This window comes from Silene latifolia, chromosome 10 (genome assembly GCF_048544455.1).
Source record: "Silene latifolia isolate original U9 population chromosome 10, ASM4854445v1, whole genome shotgun sequence".
Taxonomy (NCBI): Eukaryota; Viridiplantae; Streptophyta; class Magnoliopsida; order Caryophyllales; family Caryophyllaceae; genus Silene; species Silene latifolia.
This window is the reverse complement of record NC_133535.1, coordinates 136,082,572-136,103,179: the sequence shown is the minus strand read 5'-3', so window position 1 is coordinate 136,103,179 and position 20,608 is coordinate 136,082,572. Positions and strand designations below refer to the sequence as shown.

At 40.6% G+C, this 20,608-nt stretch overlaps 2 non-coding genes across 2 annotated transcripts; both read left to right on the top strand.

The window, feature by feature from the left end:
* The first annotated feature begins 8,133 nt into the window (after positions 1-8,133).
* On the top strand, positions 8,134-8,240 carry LOC141609809 (small nucleolar RNA R71). Its single transcript, XR_012527718.1, has one exon. It is a non-coding gene; the product is annotated as a small nucleolar RNA R71 (small nucleolar RNA).
* Positions 8,241-15,082: 6,842 nt separating this feature from the next.
* Positions 15,083-15,189, top strand: LOC141609841 (small nucleolar RNA R71). The gene has a single exon (XR_012527748.1). It is a non-coding gene; the product is annotated as a small nucleolar RNA R71 (small nucleolar RNA).
* The last annotated feature ends 5,419 nt before the right edge of the window (positions 15,190-20,608 follow it).

Genomic DNA, 20,608 nt, shown 5'->3' with positions numbered 1-20,608 from the left:
GTTAATGACTACAAATGCGTGGCCACGCTCGGAAGTAATCTGTGAGAGATTTTTCCGGTCAGGTAGTCACACTCCCGATCGAGAAAACCACTCGCGATGTGTTCATGTGCAAGTGCGACCTGAAAGACACCTTGCATTGAGTGGGAGATTAAAACGGACAAGAGAATTGGTAGCGCACACCTTGTGTCGGACAAGTGGGAGATTGTTGGAGTTAGTGTCCTCCACAATAGTGCGTTAACATAATAAATCTCATTAATAGAATATCATCAGATATTTAATTATTTGATCCTCGTCAGTTGATTAACGTAAATCGATAACGGTTGGCTGACTAGAGTTTGACGTTATTGTCGTGAGACGGTGATCAATCGACCCCTTTCGGTCACACCTAAAGGAACGAACCCCAATTGATAACTAATTAATTGTATGAGATACAATTCATTTAGTCCCTTGATTTATAGACTAAGAGGTTAGTCGTTTATTATTAGAGAGATTTCGAGTTGCGAACTCGAGGAGTTTGGCGATTATTATTTAATTATGCGATAATTAAATAATAAGTTTTGGGAAACGGGTTTTAGTTAATTAACTGTTAATTTACTAAAATTGTACTAATTGATTAATGTGATTAATATTAGTACGTAAATAATATGTGTAGTGGTACACGTATATTTACGGAGTGAATTGGACGAATTTATTATGGAAGCATTTAAACATGATACGATGTTTAAAATGAAAATTACACGGATTTGTGCGACAAATATAAAAACCAACATGGACTCGTATATGGTCATGTGGACCGTGTAAAATAAGTGTAATGGATGATTACTCACATAATCATTTTACCTTATTTTGTATACTACCATAATATATGTCTTATACTACATTTTGCATGTGATGTAAGATAAAACTATAAAACAAATAATTGTCCACTAGAGCCAACTCCACCCGCCACTTCCTTTCCCATTTCTACACTCCATATATTTGTTCATTTGTTCACTCCATCTTTCTTACACAATTCATTCATTTTGCATGTGAACAAAACCTCTTCCATCTCTCTACATCATTTCTCTAGTATACAATTATTACTAAGAATAGTTAGTAATATTACTATTATTATTATCAAGGGCACATATTAATAAGTTACTAGTTCATACTTATTAATATTGTTGGGTAGTTCTTGGGTGCTACTTGGAGGAGACTTTCTATTTGAAGGTTTTTCAAGGAGGATTATCCACATCATTTTAGCTCAAGAACAAATTAGTAAGGAGAACTAATTTGTGCCCATTTTACCTCATATTCAATGTAAGGAAATTGTTTTTCCTTATACTTTGTTTTTTATGCTTTCATATTAGCATGCATGTTACATAGATCACATAAACAACAATTTATGAGATAAATTTATTTTATTAGAGAGTCTAATATGGATCTATGATCTTTCAGTGTCATGTCAAGACACAAAGTAGTGACATGAACACTAAGCAATCGTTACCCTTAGCATTCTATATCTAGAATGACTCTCGTGGATGCCAATGAACACGGGTGCTCACGGAGATCTGGAGTAAGGGGTGAGGGTACGTATTAGGAAGCTCTTTTGATCGAACACCTAATCCCGCCCGCCTCGATAGCGGCCTCTACTAATGATTAGGGAAGTTATTCGTACTTGATATATCGTCGGCTATAATGCATGCAATGCAACATCCAAGTTTTAATCCTAACATGTGAGAATTTAACTAGGTCGGTTGACAATTAGTTAGCATACAATTGGGTCGAAGTAGGATTTAATGCTCATTTACATGTGAAAAAACATACAAATGATAAAAGAAATACAATAAATATAAATTATAATAATGAAAATTACATTAATTACAAAGGAATAGGCGATTTATGTCGAAAATACCTTTAAAACGGATAATTTGAGAAAAAGGAATAAAAGAAAGAAATTAAATAAATTAACGCACAGGAATTAGCGTGATATTACGGTTAATAGTTAGTTATACGTAAGCTAATTAAACTATGTCAAGGCAGAAACGGAGTTCAAGGACAGTAACTCGGCCCAGAACAAAAGTGCGAGGCAGGCTGCGTCCTTTGGAATAGGCGCAGCAGACGCTGCGTCTTTTCCTTGGCTCAGTTCTGGCTGTGAAGCCGTATTTGCAAGCCGTTAATGTTGATTGGTGATTTAAAGGATCAATTGATGATTTTTACTCGGATGAAAGTGATTAACAGGTTATTTAACGTATGAATGGGTTGTGAAAACAGTAAAACATGAATGAGACGGATGCAAACGGAGTAATTACATGATGGAATAACGATAGAAGTGAAAAATATTAATGAGTCCTACGAATTAAATCAAATAACTACGTTAGATAAGATGGATTGATGATGAATATGCGACGAATATGTGAATACTATATCAAAGACGAATTCCAGAAACTCAATATGAACAAATTGAATCTCTACAACCCGGAATTGAATTTAATGACGAAAACCCGCAAATATTGGATTACTTGGGATTTAAGTCGGATTAATGACAAATTAAACATGAGAATGACGGTGATTATAACACATGTGGAATTATTATGGTATTAAGACGAAGAATTAACAGACGAAGCAAGCAAAAGAAAGAATTTGAACACGAATTACAGAGGACAAACGAAGAAGAAAGGAAGCGAGAGCTGCGGCAGCCTCACGAAGAGGCGCAGCAGAATCGTGTGCTCCTTCAAGAGGCGCAGCGATTCTTGCTGCGTCCTTTCTCGACGCTTATTATCATCGGAGATCCGTAAAAACAGGTTTTAAGCACGGTTTTAGAAATCGGTTTTAACGGTATTTTCGACGTAAATCTTACAATTGATGATACGAAAAGTAAATGCAATAAATAAAAGAGAGATTTACACCCTCAGACTTACATGTTGACGAAACGAGAAGAACTAAGATATCGATTAGTGATGCTCGACGCGAATGCAAAGAAAGTGCCCTCGTAAGAGGAAAACGATTGATTAATTTAGTTGATTATTGTGTAGTTGGTCAAATTGGTCGGTCATGCAACGGAGAGGCTGGTACCCGGAAAGATCCGAGCTTACGTGGTCGAAAGTTCAAGCACGTAGGCGCCAATAAGTAAGAACAAAGTCTAGAATGCAAAGGGAGAAGAGAAGGGCGGACACTCGCGTGAGAAATATGAGGAACGAAAGCTCCTATTTATACTAATCACGTGAAGGAATTAGGGTTTTGGAGACTCTTTGGAAGTGAATCTCGGAAAGATATGAAAAAGATACGAGAAACACGCGAGAAAAGGGCTCGGGAAGAGGCGCAGCGACCACTGCGTCTTTTGGAAGAGCGCGCAAAGACTGCGTGCGTCTATTCCTGTGAGGTTTCCTCGTGAAGAAAGATTTCGCGTTTGAGTTATGGTAGGACGGAAATAATTCGATTTCCTTAATATCTTATACGAATATTACGGGATATTATTTGCCAAAAGATAAAATTTGTGAAATATGGAATAGAAATATCCGGAACATTCCAGAACATTCTGACTCGGGATTTATCGGTTATCAGAAAATGGAGACGGTTTTAGGCCCGGACTCCGAATGTACTCTAATTACTGCCAAAACGACCGTATCGGGATGTAGATAACAACTAAGAGGTCGACATTACTATTTGAGCAATCACTTGACGATAATCTTACGAACTGTCACAAATCGTTCCGCGTATCAAACATGCGGCCCAATCATCACCGGGTGGTTTGCGGGAGGTGCAGAAATGAGGTATCTACACCTGCAGTCTAATATGAAAGCAATCTCTACAACCGTATATATGCATTCCAACCAAAAAAATGACCATGATACATGCCGAGGTATATATATATAGATATGTGAGGTAATAGGTAAGAAGAGGCAACGATAATAATGGGAATGTGGAGGTACAGGTGATCAAGCTAGTACCTAAACAGAACCATATGACAACATCCAACTTCTTGCTCAAAATCAACAATAAAACCCGGTGCTAATAGCAAGCAAAAACTCACTATCTCTAATATAATAATCAACTCCCCATAAGATATAAATACAGCATGGGAGCAAAAATCGCCATTTAATAGGGACTTTGAATATGCGTATTGATTCTTTTCTTCTTTCTTCCTTTTCGGGCTGCAGTCGATCGACCATGATGGGCAGTCGATCGACTGCCTCTACAGTACATACACACTTCTCTTTTTCTTTCTTTTTCGAATCATTTTTTTCTCTTTTGTTTTTTCAATTATATTCTCCTTCTTTCTTTCTTTCTTTTTTCCATCTTCCCAACTTCATCTCAAAATGAGCATATGCCACGAAAAACAAAGTAACAACCCCAAGAACGTAAACTACTAGCTTGACAAGGGCAGGTTAAATGTAGGATGTAGTAATGGGACAAAAAGGCTGTTTTTGGCAGTGTGGAGCTTATGGGCAAAAAGAACAAAGGGGTGACCTCTTCCACATGTGTCAACAAACCACAAATTCGGATGCATACAGGTATTAAGCAGATCAAGTTCATATTTATGAAAATTTATGTAACATGTCTCATAAGGAGTACTATTTACAATCCTAGATAAACTGGTCATAGATGTCACCAGTTATAGGCTCTAAACCTCAGAAAATGATGTAGTTTGCCAAAATTTTAAGTCAAGTTATCAAGTTCAGGAAGATACTAACGAAAACTCGTAGATTATGCAAATGATTCTACTAATAACATGTCAATTAGCAAGGCTTAGGCATAAACAGATGCAAATGCAATGTCATCCTTGAAATACTACCGTTCCGACTCGACCTATATGCTAAAATAAACGTGCATTTTTTGAAATTTTGAAGTTTTTCAATTTTTTTGAATTTTCTGTATATAAAGGAAAATAAACAATAATGCAAGACAAAATGTAAACGTGAATGCAAGCAAATGAAATGCAACGCAAAACCCTTCCCCAAACCAAACCGTACAATGTCCCCATTGTGCAAAATCATATAATGAAATAACAGGAAAACGGGAATTTGCGTTAAATAAACAAATAAGACGCGAAATAAGGACTCGGAAACTCACAAGACTTTAAGCGCAGCAAAAGGAAACCTCCCCAAACCAGCGTGAGCTAGGAGGTTTCAGTAGCTAGCTGTGCTACCAATAAGTACCTGAAAAGACAACAAATACAATGCATAAAACCAAGAAAGCAAAGTGGATGCGGTAATTATGTGCAAAAATTAAAAACGGAAGAAAACAGAAATATGGCGGAAAATAAAGAGGAGAGAAGACTCCCTCAAGTCCGCAAAACGACCAAACACAGCAGGGGAAAGGTCGAAAACAGGTACAACAGCGGGCAACGGTCGATCGACCACCTCACCAAGTCGATCGACCAGAATGTCAGGAACAGAAGCTCCTGGTACTGTGCAGCCAGTCGATCGACCATACAGACCAGTCGATCGACTGGAATAACTGCTGCAACTTCCTGATTTCTTCGAATTAGCTCACTAACTTGAGCTAATATGGTCTTTATACCTGTAAAAGCACATAATAACGCACCCAAAATTGCGCAAAACCCAAAGCAATAGTCTAAAGTGTATAATATCCTAAGCAAACTTATTAAAATGCGAAGCCTCGCACACACGAAAAATGATAAAGAAGTAGCCTCATTAGTGCTCATCTTCTCAGCTTCTGGTTACAAGAAGTAGCCTCGCACACACGAAAAATGATAAAGAAGTAGCCTCGCACACACGAAAAATGATAAAGAAGTAGCCTCGCACAACTAATAGTTTATCAGGAACGGCCACGGGATGGCCCACTTGGTTGGCTTCTGGTTACAAGAAGTAGCCTCATTAGTGCTCATCTTCTCAGCTGCACTCTTCTCAACTCCGACATCCGCAGAACTCAACGGATCGTCAGCTCTGATATCTTCCCAAGCAATGACCTCTTCTAGCTCGTCGGAATCCAAGTCGGAATCCCTAACTTTGACTGGCTCATCTTCAAGCTCCTCATCAGTGCCATAGCTAAGACATCCTAAGCCGCCTCTTGAGACGATTGGCTCCCTCACAGCTGGAGCAACATGCGGCTCTTCCTTCCCCAAACCAGCTCCTGCAATATCAGAAATAGACGAATCTTCCTCCAATTTGCTCCCAATCTGGGGCGGAGGGGTTACAACAGGAATAGGAAGAGAGACAGGTATATCAGGAAGTACAAAATAGGATTTCTTTTCAGAAACCGTATTACAAGTTATCGGCCACATGGGGTCTTTCTTCTTAGATGTCTGGGCAAAGACAATAGAGTGCTTTCCTACTTTAAAGGTCAAAGTCCCCGAACCAACATCTATAACTACACCAGCAGTGTGCAGAAATGGTCTACCCAGAATGATAGGAATATGAGCATCCTCGGACATATCTAGTACAACGAAGTCATCAGGGAAGAAAAATTTTCCTATTTGCACAGGAATGTCCTCTAAGACTCCTATTGGCTGGACCGCAGATCGGTCGGCCATCTGTACTATCATGTTGGTTACTGCAAACCTAGTCAATTTCAATTTTCTAGCAAGACTCCAGGGCATAACGCTAATACTGGCTCCTAGGTCACTTAAAGCCTTCTCAATAGAAAAGGTGCCAATACTACATGGAACTGAAAAACTACTCGGGTCTTCTAGCTTATGGGGTGCAGTATGGGTCAAATAAGAGCATGACTCCTCAGTGAGTGCGACAGTATGCACAGTTTCGAGTGACTTCTTCTTAGATAAAAGTTGTTTCATGAATTTCATGTAAGCAGGAACTTGATTGACTAACTCAAGAAAATGAACTTGTACGTTTAAGCTACGAATAACATTTTCAAACTCATTAAACGATACCTGTTCCTTCGTCCGCACTAATCTCTCCGCATAAGGGGCTGTAAGAAGCAACTTAGCCCTCTCCTCTAAATCTCTCATGCCGGCATCGGTGGACTTAGGCTGAAAGTCCACAACCTTCTCCTTGTTGTAGCTTGACCCTTCTTCAGACCGTCTCAAATGTGAACCATTAATCGATATAGGGTCGTACTTCAGAACCGGAACTGACCCATCAGCATTTGGGTCTTGCCTCAATATTTTCGGGGCGGTCGTACCCCGAAACATGTGATCCCCTCAAGTTATTAGGCATCGAAGGACGAAAAGCTTCACCTTCAGCAGCGCCGTCAGTCGATCGACTAGGTTGGTCAGTCGATCGACCGACTTCTACAGGACCAGAAGCTGTCTCTTTGCGCGGACTGGTCGATCGACTGGGTATGTCAGTCGATAGATCGACATACCTGTTGATCGTCTTTTTCTTATTATTATTCGTCAAAGCTTTCTTCTTGCTCGGTTCCGCTTCATCTTTTTCAGAGACATCCTCGACCATAGCAGGCCCATCAAGGGTAGACCCACTCCTCGAGGTGATTGCATTTAAGGTCTCCTTTTGATCAGTTTGAGTCGGTAAATGTCCCGGAGCTCGAGTTGTATTCTTGCTAGCCAATTGGGCAATTTGGCTCTCTAACATCTTCATCCCGGCCTCTCTAGCTTGAGACTCTTTCAGCAACAAATTCTTCAACTCGGTAAGATCGGAATTTTGAGATTGTTGCTGCTGCTGTGGGACATACGGAGGCTTTTGGAACTGTTGTTGCTTATGAGGGGGCACATAATTCTGTTGCTGCTGCTGCTGTGGAGGTTGAGTCGGATTCAAGACATTTTGGCTGCTCCACCTCAGATTCGGATGGACATTCGGCTCATAGTAAGTGTTTGTCTGCCTATAATGTTGGAAGGCAGCACAAGACTCAAAGGGACTAGGACAATTGTCTGAAACATGTCCCTCAGCTCCACATCTTTTACAGACGAAAGGACCGTCTGAAACAGCATTTACATGGTAAATCCCTCCTTTTGAAGCTCCACCCAACTCATACTTATCAAATCTCGCCGTGAGAGATTCTAATGGAGCTACAGAAGGAGATTCAACAGCTCTCTTTTGATTTCCCCTGGAATTTCCATACTCAGCTTTGTGGGTGGCCAAGTCATCAATAATATTCCACCCCTTAGAGTCCCCCGTATTCTCCTGGAATTTGCCATTAGCTGTTGCGTCCAGGATAGCCCTCTGATCGTCATAGCGCCCATTGTAGAACTGATTGCATAGGCTCCATTTCTCAAACCCATGATGCGGAATGGTTCGCACCAGCTTCTTAAAACGGACCCATGCTTCGTGAAAGTTCTCATCAGGACCCTGTTTAAAGCTTGTGATCTGAGCTCTAATGGCATTTGTCTTCGAGGCAGAGAAGTATTTCTTGTAGAATGCCAAGGCCAAAGAATTCAAGTCGGTGATCCCATTAGCAGCTCGGTGCAGGTCTCTGTACCACTCCATTGTAGCATCACGGAGTGAGAATATAAACATAGTCTCCTTTATCTGGTCCTGGGTCACACCGGTTGGCGGGGGTATAGAGCAGCAATAATCGATAAATATCTCCATATGCTTGGCTGCATCTTCATTTGCAGCTCCCCCGAATTGGTTCCTCTCAACCAAGTTGATATAAGAAGGCTTCGGTTCGAATTTTCTATCAGCTCCCGGTAGTTCGAACCCCTTATTTAGATTTGCAGCTGTCGGCTCAGAGTGACTGGCTATACTTGCTTCTTCAGCCATGACTGAAAAATCTGGAGATGTGACGGTCTCGGCTGATGAAGTGGAAATGGGAGATGAAGGTGGATCCTCCTCGAACAGCTCATTCTCGTAGTAACTAGACAGAGTACTCAGCTCTTCCTCTATCGGCAATATCCTAGATGATCGTCTCAACTCGCGCAAAGTCTTATCAATCTCGGGATTGAACGGTAGTAATTCACCACCCTGTGTCCTGTGCATAAGAAGAAACTACAAAAAGAATATGAGAATAGTTTAAGGAACGAATGTCCCTTAAACTAAGAAACAGACTCAAATAAAACGACTAAAAATTAGAACAATTGCCTCCCCGGCAACGGCGCCAAAATTTGATGCCCGTCGTTGTGTGCACCAAAAATAAAATTTATAATTCCTAACTACAACTATAGATAGCGGTAGCAGGGTCGAACCACAGAGAGGCAGATGTAATTGATAGTTGTCTAATTTCGGTCTTAAAGTAACGGATGTGGGGGTTTGATTTGAATTGGTCTATAACTAATGACAAATAAATGAGCTAATAAAAGAAATAGATTAAATCAAATAATAAAGAGAGGTACTAAGATGGTCGGTTCACTGTAGTTTCGGCGGCAGCGGCTAGGTAGGTCTAAAACAAATCACGTGAGATGGGAAAATAAGAGGTCCCCTCGGTCCACTCCTAACAAGTAGCATCTTTCGATCTCGCTACGGGTCCCTAATATCACTAGTACTGACTCTCGTCCTGAAAAGTGACTAAAAATTTAAACTTTACCTATCTTTCGATCTTAGCATAGTTCAGTCGTTTTAATTGGTAGTCTAACAACCTTCCCTATCTTTCGATCTAATGGGTCAGTCAATTACTAAGCATTCAACTAGTCGCGTGCACTCGATTCGTCAAATATAGAGTTGAAATCAATTAAAACGAAGCAAAACCTCACTCGGCCAGTCGATCGACCAGGGTGTGCGGTCGATCGACCGGCATGCGATTTCAGGGTCTACAAACAAATGCCGCCTAACCTACAGTTCCCCTACATCCTAGCACAAGGTATTTAGCTACTCATGATATTGGTTAAAACAACAACAAGATTAACGAAATAGACTACTGAATTCATGCTTAAAATAGTTAAATAACAAATAACAATAAACGATAATCGGTTTCGGGAAACTAACTAACAATTCTATACTATCAACGAAAAATAAGCAATGAAACTGAATAAGAGCAGGAGAATACCGAACGAAATTGCAGAGATTAAAGATCCAGAAGCCGAATGCAATTGTAAATTGTACGAAACAATATTGAAAACCCTAATTATTTGATATTCTAAAACCTAAATAAAACTGAGTGAAAAACTGAATTATTAAAACTTAATGTCAGGTTACGTTATATAGCAATATAACGTAACATTATTCGCAAAACCTAATACACATTGGGCTTCCTTATTCTCGATCTTTTTGTTTGCGTCGGAGTAGTAGCGGCTTGGTCGATCGACCACCTTTGTGATCGGTCGATCGATCGAGGTATCTTGAACAGGAGTTCTGTAAGTCGGGCTCTGGTCGATCGACCATTGGGTCATCGATCGACTAGAGTAGCTGATAATCCGCTTTTAATTCTTCATAAAGTTGTCTTTCAAGCTTCGAAACGCGCACCAAATTCATCTCTCGAGTCTCTACTTCATGTCAAATGCAATGCAAGGTACTCAGGGACGGATTTAGCTCAATATCTACTCATTTCCACATAAATCTGCAATATTACATAAAAATACGAAAGTAGACGAAATGGGGCAAATAGTAGCATAAACTACACAAATGAGCTCTGAAATGCGTGTAAAATGGGGTGTAAAACATCATATTTAGGACACGCATCAAACTTCCCCAAACCAAACCTTTGCTTGTCCCCAAGCAAGAACTAGACTCGATCCTAAAAACCTAATGGAACGAGTTCAATCTCAGAGCGAAATGCAACAAGTAAAGCCTAAACCAATTTAATGCTACAAATCAACAATCAATTAGCAATATGAATCATGCAAACAAGTTATGTAGTCGTTAAAAAACTACTGAACCGTCAACTGTAGAGACTTATCAAATCGGACTCTCACGGGCCGCTCATATCACACAATAAATACGGGCAAGTATATGTAAAAGATAGAGAGAAGTAAATATGTGATGACTCTCACCTAACTACGACCTATGAAAACATGCCTGCAGTCTAATAAGAAAGCAATCTCTACAACCGTATATATGCATTCCAACCAAACAAATGACCATGACACATGCCGAGGTATATATATATAGATATGTGAGGTAATAGGTAAGAAGAGGCAACGATAATAATGGGAATGTGGAGGTACAGGTGATCAAGCTAGTACCTAAACAGAACCATATGACAACATCCAACTTCTTGCTCAAAATCAACAATAAAATCCGGTGCTAATAGCAAGCAAAAACTCACTATCTCTAATATAATAATCAACTCCCCATAAGATATAAATACAGCATGGGAGCAAAAATCGCCATTTAATAGGGACTTTGAATATGCGAATTGATTCTTTTCTTATTTCTTCCTTTTCGGGCTGCAGTCGATCGAGTGCCTCTACAGTACAGACGCACTTCTCTTTTTCTTTCTTTTTCGAATCATTTTTTTCTCTTTTTTTTTTCAATTCTATTCTCCTTCTTTCTTTCTTTCTTTTTTCCATCTTCCCAACTTCATCTCAAAATGAGCATATGCCACGAAAAACAAAGTAACAACCCCAAGAACGTAAACTACTAGCTTGACAAGGGCAGGCTAAATGTAGGATGTAGTAATGGGACAAAAAGGCTGTTTTTGGCAGTGTGGAGCTTATGGGCAAAAAGAACAAAGGGGTGACCTCTTCCACATGTGTCAACAAACCACAAATTCGGATGCATACAGGTATTAAGCAGATCAAGTTCATATTTATGCAAATTTATGTAACATGTCTCATAAGGAGTACTATTCACAATCCTAGATAAACTGGTCATAGATGTCACCAGTTATAGGCTCTAAACCTCAGAAAATGATGTAGTTTGCCAAAATTTTAAGTCAAGTTATCAAGTTCAGCAAGATACTAACGAAAACTCGTAGATTATGCAAATGATTCTACTAATAACATGTCAATTAGCAAGGCTTAGGCATAAACAGATGCAAATGCAATGTCATCCTTGAAATACTACCTTTCCGACTCGACCTATATGCTAAAATAAACGTGCATTTTTTGAAATTTTGAAGTTTTTTCAATTTTTTTGAATTTTCTGTATATAAAGGAAAATAAACAATAATGCAAGACAAAATGTAAACGTGAATGCAAGCAAATGAAATGCAACGCAAAACCCTTCCCCAAACCAAATCGTACAATGTCCCCATTGTGCAAAATCATATAATGAAATAACAGGAAAACGGGAATTTGCGTTAAATAAACAAATAAGACGCGAAATAAGGACTCGGAAACTCACAAGACTTTAAGCGCAGCAAAAGGAAACCTCCCCAAACCAGCGTGAGCTAGGAGGTTTCAGTAGCTAGCAGTGCTACCAATAAGTACCTGAAAAGACAACACATACAACGCATAAAACCAAGAAAGCAAAGTTGATGCGGTAATTATGTGCAAAAATTAAAAACGGAAGAAAACAGAAATATGGCGGAAAATAAAGAGGAGAGAAGACTCCCTCAAGTCCGCAAAACGACCAAACACAGCAGGGGAAAGGTCGAAAACAGGTACAACAGCGGGCAACGGTCGATCGACCACCTCACCAAGTCGATCGACCAGAATGTCAGGAACAGAAGCTCCTGGTACTGTGCAGCCAGTCGATCGACCATACAGACCAGACGATCGACTGGAATAACTGCTGCAACTTCCTGATTTCTTTGAATTAGCTCACTAACTTGAGCTAATATGGTCTTTATACCTGTAAAAGCACATAATAACGCGCCCAAAATTGCGCAAAACCCAAAGCAATAGTCTAAAGTGTATAATATCCTAAGCAAACTTATTAAAATGCGAAGCCTCGCACACACGAAAAATGATAAAGAGTCTTAAAAAAACAATAAAATGAAAGTTTGAAAAAGCATGTGATCAACTAATAGTTTATCAGGAACGGCCACGGGATGGCCCACTTGGTTGGCTTCTGGTTACAAGAAGTAGCCTCAACAGTGCTCATCTTCTCAGCTGCACTCTTCTCAACTCCGACATCCGCAGAACTCAACGGATCATCAGCTCTGATATCTTCCCAAGCAATGACCTCTTCTAGCTCGTCGGAATCCAAGTCGGAATCCCTAACTTTGACTGGCTCATCTTCAAGCTCCTCATCAGTGCCATAGCTAAGACATCCTAAGCCGCCTCTTGAGACGATTGGCTCCCTCACAGCTGGAGCAACATGCGGCTCTTCCTTCCCCAAACCAGCTCCTGCAATATCAGAAATAGACGAATCTTCCTCCAATTTGCTCCCAATCTGGGGCGGAGGGGGTTACAACAGGAATAGGAAGAGAGACAGGTATATCAGGAAGTACAAAATAGGATTTCTTTTCAGAAACCGTATTACAAGTTATCGGCCACATGGGGTCTTTCTTCTTAGCTGTCTGGGCAAAGACAATAGAGTGCTTTCCTACTTTAAAGGTCAAAGTCCCCGAACCAACATCTATAACTACACCAGCAGTGTGCAGAAATGGTCTACCCAGAATGATAGGAATATGAGCATCCTCGGGCATATCTAGTACAACGAAGTCATCAGGGAAGAAAAACTTTCCTATTTGCACAGGAATGTCCTCTAAGACTCCTATTGGCTGGACCGCAGATCGGTCGGCCATCTGTACTATCATGTTGGTTACTGCAAACCTAGTCAATTTCAATTTTCTAGCAAGACTCCAGGGCATAACGCTAATACTGGCTCCTAGGTCACTTAAAGCCTTCTCAATAGAAAAGGTTCCAATACTACATGGAACTGAAAAACTACCCGGGTCTTCTAGCTTATGGGGTGCAGTATGGGTCAAATAAGAGCATGACTCCTCAGTGAGTGCGACAGTATGCACAGTTTCGAGTGACTTCTTCTTAGATAAAAGTTGTTTCATGAATTTCATGTAAGCAGGCACTTGATTGACTAACTCAAGAAAATGAACTTGTACGTTTAAGCTACGAATAACATTTTCAAACTCATTAAACGATACCTGTTCCTTCTTCGGCACTAATCTCTCCGCATAAGGGGCTGTAAGAAGCAACTTAGCCCTCTCCGCTAAATCTCTCATGCCGGCATCGGTGGACTTAGGCTGAAAGTCCACCACCTTCTCCTTGTTGTAGCTTGACCCTTCTTCATACCGTCTCAAATGTGAACCATTAATCGATATAGGGTCGTACTTCAGAACCGGAACTGACCCATCAGCATTTGGGTCTTGCCTCAATATTTTCGGGGCGGTCGTACCCCGAAACATGTGATCCCTCAAGTTATTAGGCATCGAAGGACGAAAAGCTTCACCTTCAGCAGCGCCGTCAGTCGATCGACTAGGTTGGTCAGTCGATCGACCGACTTCTACAGGACCAGAAGCTGTCTCTTTGCGCGGACTGGTCGATCGACTGGGTATGTCAGTCTATAGATTGACATACCTGTTGATCGTCTTTTTCTTATTATTATTCGTCAAAGCTTTCTTCTTGCTCGGTTCCGCTTCATCTTTTTCAGAGACATCCTCGACCATAGCAGGCCCATCAAGGGTAGACCCACTCCTCGAGGTGATTGCATTTAAGGTCTCCTTTTGATCAGTTTGAGTCGGTAAATGTCTCGGAGCTCGAGTTGTATTCTTGCTAGCCAATTGGGCAATTTGGCTCTCTAACATCTTTATCCCGGCCTCTCTAGCTTGAGACTCTTTCAGCAACAAATTCTTCAACTCGGTAAGATCAGAATTTTGAGATTGTTGCTGCTGCTGTGGGACATACGGAGGCTTTTGGAACTGTTGTTGCTTATGAGGGGGCACATAATTCTGTTGCTGCTGCTGCTGTGGAGGTTGAGTCGGATTCAAGACATTTTGGCTGCTCCACCTCAGATTCGGATGGACATTCGGCTCATAGTAAGTGTTTGTCTGCCTATAATGTTGGAAGGCAGCACAAGACTCAAAGGGACTAGGACAATTGTCTGAAACATGTCCCTCAGCTCCACATCTTTTACAGACGAAAGGACCGTCTGAAACAGCATTTACATGGTAAATCCCTCCTTTTGAAGCTCCACCCAACTCATACTTATCAAATCTCACCGTGAGAGCTTCTAATGGAGCTAAAGAAGGAGATTCAACAGCTCTCCTTTGATTTCCCCTGGAATTTCCATACTCAGCTTTGTGGGTGGCCAAGTCATCAATAATATTCCACCCCTTAGTCTCCCCCATATTCTCCTGGAATTTGCCATTAGCTGTCGCGTCTAGGATAGCCCTCTGATCGTCATAGCACCCATTGTAGAACAGATTGCATAGGCTCCATTTCTCAAACCCATGATGCGGAATGGTTCGCACCAGCTTCTTAAAACGGACCCATGCTTCGTGAAAGTTCTCATCAGGACCCTGTTTAAAGCTCGTGATCTGAGCTCTAATGGCATTTGTCTTCGAGGCAGAGAAGTATTTCTTGTAGAATGCCAAGGCCAAAGAATTCCAGTCGGTGATCCCATTAGCAGCTCGGTGCAGGTCTCTGTACCACTCCCTTGTAGCATCACGGAGTGAGAATATAAACATAGTCTCCTTTATCTGGTCCTGGGTCACACCGGTCGGCGGGGGTATAGAGCAGCAATAATCGATAAATATCTCCATATGCTTGGCTGCATCTTCATTTGCAGCTCCCCCGAATTGGTTCCTCTCAACCAAGTTGATATAAGAAGGCTTCGGTTCGAATTTTCTATCAACTCCCGGTAGTTCGAACCCCTTATATAGATTTGCAGCTGTCGGCTCAGAGTGACTGGCTATACTTGCTTCTTCAGCCATGACTGAAAAATTTGGAGATGTGACGGTCTCGGCTGATGAAGTGGAAATGGGAGATGAAGGTGGATCCTCCTCGAACAGCTCGTTCTCGTAGTAACTAGACAGAGTACTCAGCTCTTCCTCTATCGGCAATATCCTAGATGATCGTCTCAACTCGCGCAAAGTCTTCTCAATCTCAGGATTGAACGGTAGTAATTCACCACCCTGTGTCCTGCGCATAAGAAGAAACTACAAAAAGAATATGAGAATAGTTTAAGGAACGAATGTCCCTTAAACTAAGAAACAGACTCAAATAAAACGACTAAAAATTAGAACAATTGCCTCCCCGGCAACGGCGCCAAAATTTGATGCCCGTCGTTGTGTGCACCAAAAATAAAATTTATAATTCCTAACTACAACTATAGATAGCGGTAGCAGGGTCGAACCACAGAGAGGCAGATGTAATTGATAGTTGTCTAATTTCGGTCTTAAAGTAACGGATGTGGGGGTTTGATTTGAATTGGTCTATAACTAATGACAAATAAACGAGCTAATAAAAGAAATAGATTAAATCAAATAATAAAGAGAGGTACTAAGATGGTCGGTTCACTGTAGTTTCGGCGGCAGCGGCTAGGTAGGTCTAAAACAAATCACGTGAGATGGGAAAATAAGAGGTCCTCTCGGTCCACTCCTAACAAGTAGCATCTTTCGATCTCGCTACGGGTCCCTAATATCACTAGTACTGACTCGCGTCCTGAAAAGTGACTAAAAATTTAAACTTTACCTATCTTTCGATCTTAGCATAGTTCAGTCGTTTTAATTGGTAGTCTAACAACCTTCCCTATCTTTCGATCTAATGGGTCAGTCAATTACTAAGCATTCAACTAGTCGCGTGCACTCGATTCGTCAAATATAGAGTTTAAATCAATTAAAACGAAGCAAAACCTCACGCGGCCAGTCGATCGACCAGGGTGTGCGGTCGATCGACCGACATGCGATTTCAGGGTCTACAACTAATGCCGCCTAACCTACAGTTCCCCTACATCCTAGCACAAGGTATTTAGCTACTCATGATATTGGTAAAACCAACAACAAGATTAACGAAATAGACTACTGAATTCATGCTTAAAATAGTTAAATAACAAATAACAATAAACGATAATCGGTTTCGGGAAACTAACTAACAATTCTATACTATCAATGAAAAATAAGCAATGAAACTGAATAAGAGCAGGAGAATACCGAACGAAATTGTAGAGATTAAAGATCCAGAAGCCGAATGCAATTGTAAATTGTACGAAACAATATTGAAAACCCTAATTATTTGATATTCTAAAACCTAAATAAAACTGAGAGAAAAACTGAATTATTAAAACTTAATGTCAGGTTACGTTATATAACAATATAACGTAACATTATTCGCAAAACCTAATACACATTGGGCTTCCTTATTCTCGATCTTTTGGTTTGCGTTAGAGTAGCGGCTTGGTCGATCGACCACTGTGACCGGTCGATCGACTGAGGTATGCTCAACAGGAGTTCCTGTAAGTCGGGCTCTGGTCGATCGACCATTGGGTCCAGTCGATCGACTAGAGTAGCTGATAATCCGCTTTTAATTCTTCATAAAGTTGTCTTTCAAGCTTCGAAACGCGCACCAAGTTCATCTCTCGAGTCTCTACTTCATGTCAAATGCAATGCAAGGTACTCAAGGACGGATTTAGCTCAATATCTACTCATTTCCGCATAAATCTGCAATATTACATAAAAATACGAAAGTAGACGAAATGGGGCAAATAGTAGCATAAACTGCACAAATGTGCTCTGAAATGCGTGTAAAATGGGGTGTAAAACATCATATTTAGGACACGCATCAATAATTACTTGATTTTTCCTTCCAAATAACTTAAACATCAACAAACTAAACAAAAGCAACTCGATACTTGTAAAACCGGTATCCCTAACCACATTTTACTATCTACAAAAGTCAAACAATAGCACCCATCATGCTCATACAATATTCAACTTACCAATCATGTACTACACGTATGCTTTTATAACTTTACATAAATATATAACATCACATCCCCTAATCACATGTTACTAATATAACCACATCATAAATTCACTTTGTCACAAGAACATGCTCCAAACATAAATCCCATATCCTCATGCAATTACTACTTCTATCTTTTTCAACCAATTCATCCATATAACCATACACTTCATCCAACATATGTATATGAATCAACAGTAAACAAGTAGTGACCCCATGACACCCCATAGTGACCGGTTCAATGTTGTAGGGTGAGTTCGCGACTTTAGGACGTCTCTCAAGCCTTTGCATTAGCTCCTAACAACTCCTACCCGGATTCATTTTAGTTTGACTCTCTATATTCATTGGGCTCATTAGCCACCTAATGCATGAAAGTGCTACCATCTCGGTTACCCGAGGCATAGTAATCAAAAGTGACCATCAAGAAACGTACTTTATGTAAATAAATTTAAAGTGTTTACATCAAACCAAACTAAGAAAGTAAAGTACAATTGTTCCAAACCGAAATCCAACTAAAGTAAATAAAATGTTATGACACTACAGCGGAAGACTAATACTTGTACTCGTGGTGACTCATCCCCAGCTAACCCGCGCGCATCCAAACTATACCTGCTAAACAACTGCTCACCATCCCCGAATGGATTACCACAATTTTCAAAACATTTAACGAGGGTCATTTACTGTACAACGATATAAGATAATACAACAACATGTACATAGTCACAATCCTCTAACACCATCACATTACCAATCATCTGACTAGCCTGGAGGTCTAGCCCTGCCAGATTACCAATCGCAACCGATAATCCACACCGTCGGTGGGGGACCGCAGCCTTTCCCACCTAAGCCCTGCTCAACTCTATCGAGCGAATAACCCATGTTCCTTAATATGCATATCCCCTTTGTGACGGGAACCACAAGAGGTGAATCAAGGGCGTGAAGTCACTCCCGAAAATGACTCCACTCAGCCGAGGGCGCACCTCGCGAACCACAGATAAATAACAACAACCAATTACAATATCAACAATACCGAAACCAATTACGATATATTTACATGTCAATCAACCATTAACCATCTCATAATCATGTATACAATTACTGAGTAGGTAAACCCTATATGGAATGCAATGACCAAAATCAACACAAACAGCGGATCAAAAGCGTTCCTCTAAGAAATCACCTCCTATCAACATATAATCATAAAATTACAATCTATCATCAACAATACTCCCAAACACCACTAATTCACCCAATTAGGGTTTAACCAAAACTAACGAATTAACATTAAAACTTTGTTAATTTTTCCACAAATAGCGTGCTGCCCAACAAAGTTAGTAAAGTACAATCTTACCCACAATACAACGGTCTCAATGGTATAAATAACTCTGAAATCCGATGATTCTAGCCCTTGGATTTGATAGCAATGAGAGAAAATAATTCTAAGTTGTTTGCTTTCTTTGTAAAAGGTTTAGATTTTCCGTAAAAAGTAAAAAGAACTGACCGAAATACTTTATATAACCTTTTCACGCGTTGCAAACAAACCCGGCCAAAAACCCGTATAACCTGACTTACTCGATCGAGTAATTGAGGTACTCGATCGAGTACCGCCTACTCGATCGGGTACCCAACGGACAGAACGTACTCTAGAATGCAAAACTAACTTACTCGATAGAGTAAGCCCTACTCGATAGAGTACCCAACAGCTCATAAATCTGAGGTATTACAACAGCATGCATGTGAAAGATCTTGCATTACCTGTTAGATGTATGTGTGAGCTTTTTAGTATGACCGAGGTTGAGTTGGCAGAGGCATTTAACGCTGAAATAAATGCCAAGATTTATAAGGGAAATTTGGTCTTAACGAGGGCGTTAAAGGAGTTGTTGTCGGAGAAGAAGCTGGGTGCTGAGACTGAGGCACAAGCGTACTTGCTAACTTTGTTGGGCAGCACGCTATTTGTGGAAAAATCTGGGGACCGAGTTCGGGTGAACATGCACTCGTTGCTTAGACATGTGGACACTATTAATGATTATGCATGGGGTACATGGACTTTAGTCTATATGTACCGTCAGTTGGGAATAGCTACACAGAGTGACTGCCGTGGTTTGTGTGGTTGTCTAACATTGTTACAATGTTGGATATTTGAGTATTTTCCTCATTTTCGTCCCACCCTTTTGATGACTAGTGATGGTAAGCGTGGGGATGTCCGAGGTAGATGTTGGGAGAGTATAGGGACAAAATTTATTGCTGATGTGAGTGCGTTAAAGGCATATAGGAGACAATTAGATAAACTGCAGCCAGAGATGGTAACGTGAGTCCCTTATGAGGACCCACCTGAGACTAAGCACTCCGTAGTCTTTTTACTGGTCTGCTTCAGTTTGTGGATATTGTAGAGCCGTACCAGCCTAACCGATGTGCTCGCCAGTTTCGATATCGCCAGGACATTCCTGTTACTATGGCCCGACCAGATAGTGTGTATCGTCCAATGAAATCAGGGACATACGAGGTCGAGTTCTTAGATCTTTAGGTGATCATCATTGGACTTAGTGGAGGGACCGCCGAGTTGTACTAGATCGCGTTGCCACTGTAGCCTTCCCTCCTCACTGTTCTACGGATGAATATAAGACACGGTATATGGCACATTTTCACCCTTAGATCATGGCTGAGTCCCAATCAAGTGCTCCATTAGCCACAGATAAGGCTCATATTGTCGGCACGATATCTTTTCTTTTATTTACTATTTATTTATAACTCTTTAATTAGTTATATTTGCTAATATCCTTTGTGTAATTACTTTTAAATTAGGTGTATTTGTTTTGTAGGTTGGTGTCACGGTTCTTCACAGATTTTCACAATATTATTGTTTTAGAGATGAAGAAAGACACGCGGATATGGACAGACTTTACACTGAGCTTGGCCCTCAGTTACGTGACTACCATGGGAAGACTGACATTGGTAAAGGGAGAAACAGGGAAACAACAATGGCGGAGGATGATGATTAGTAGTATATTG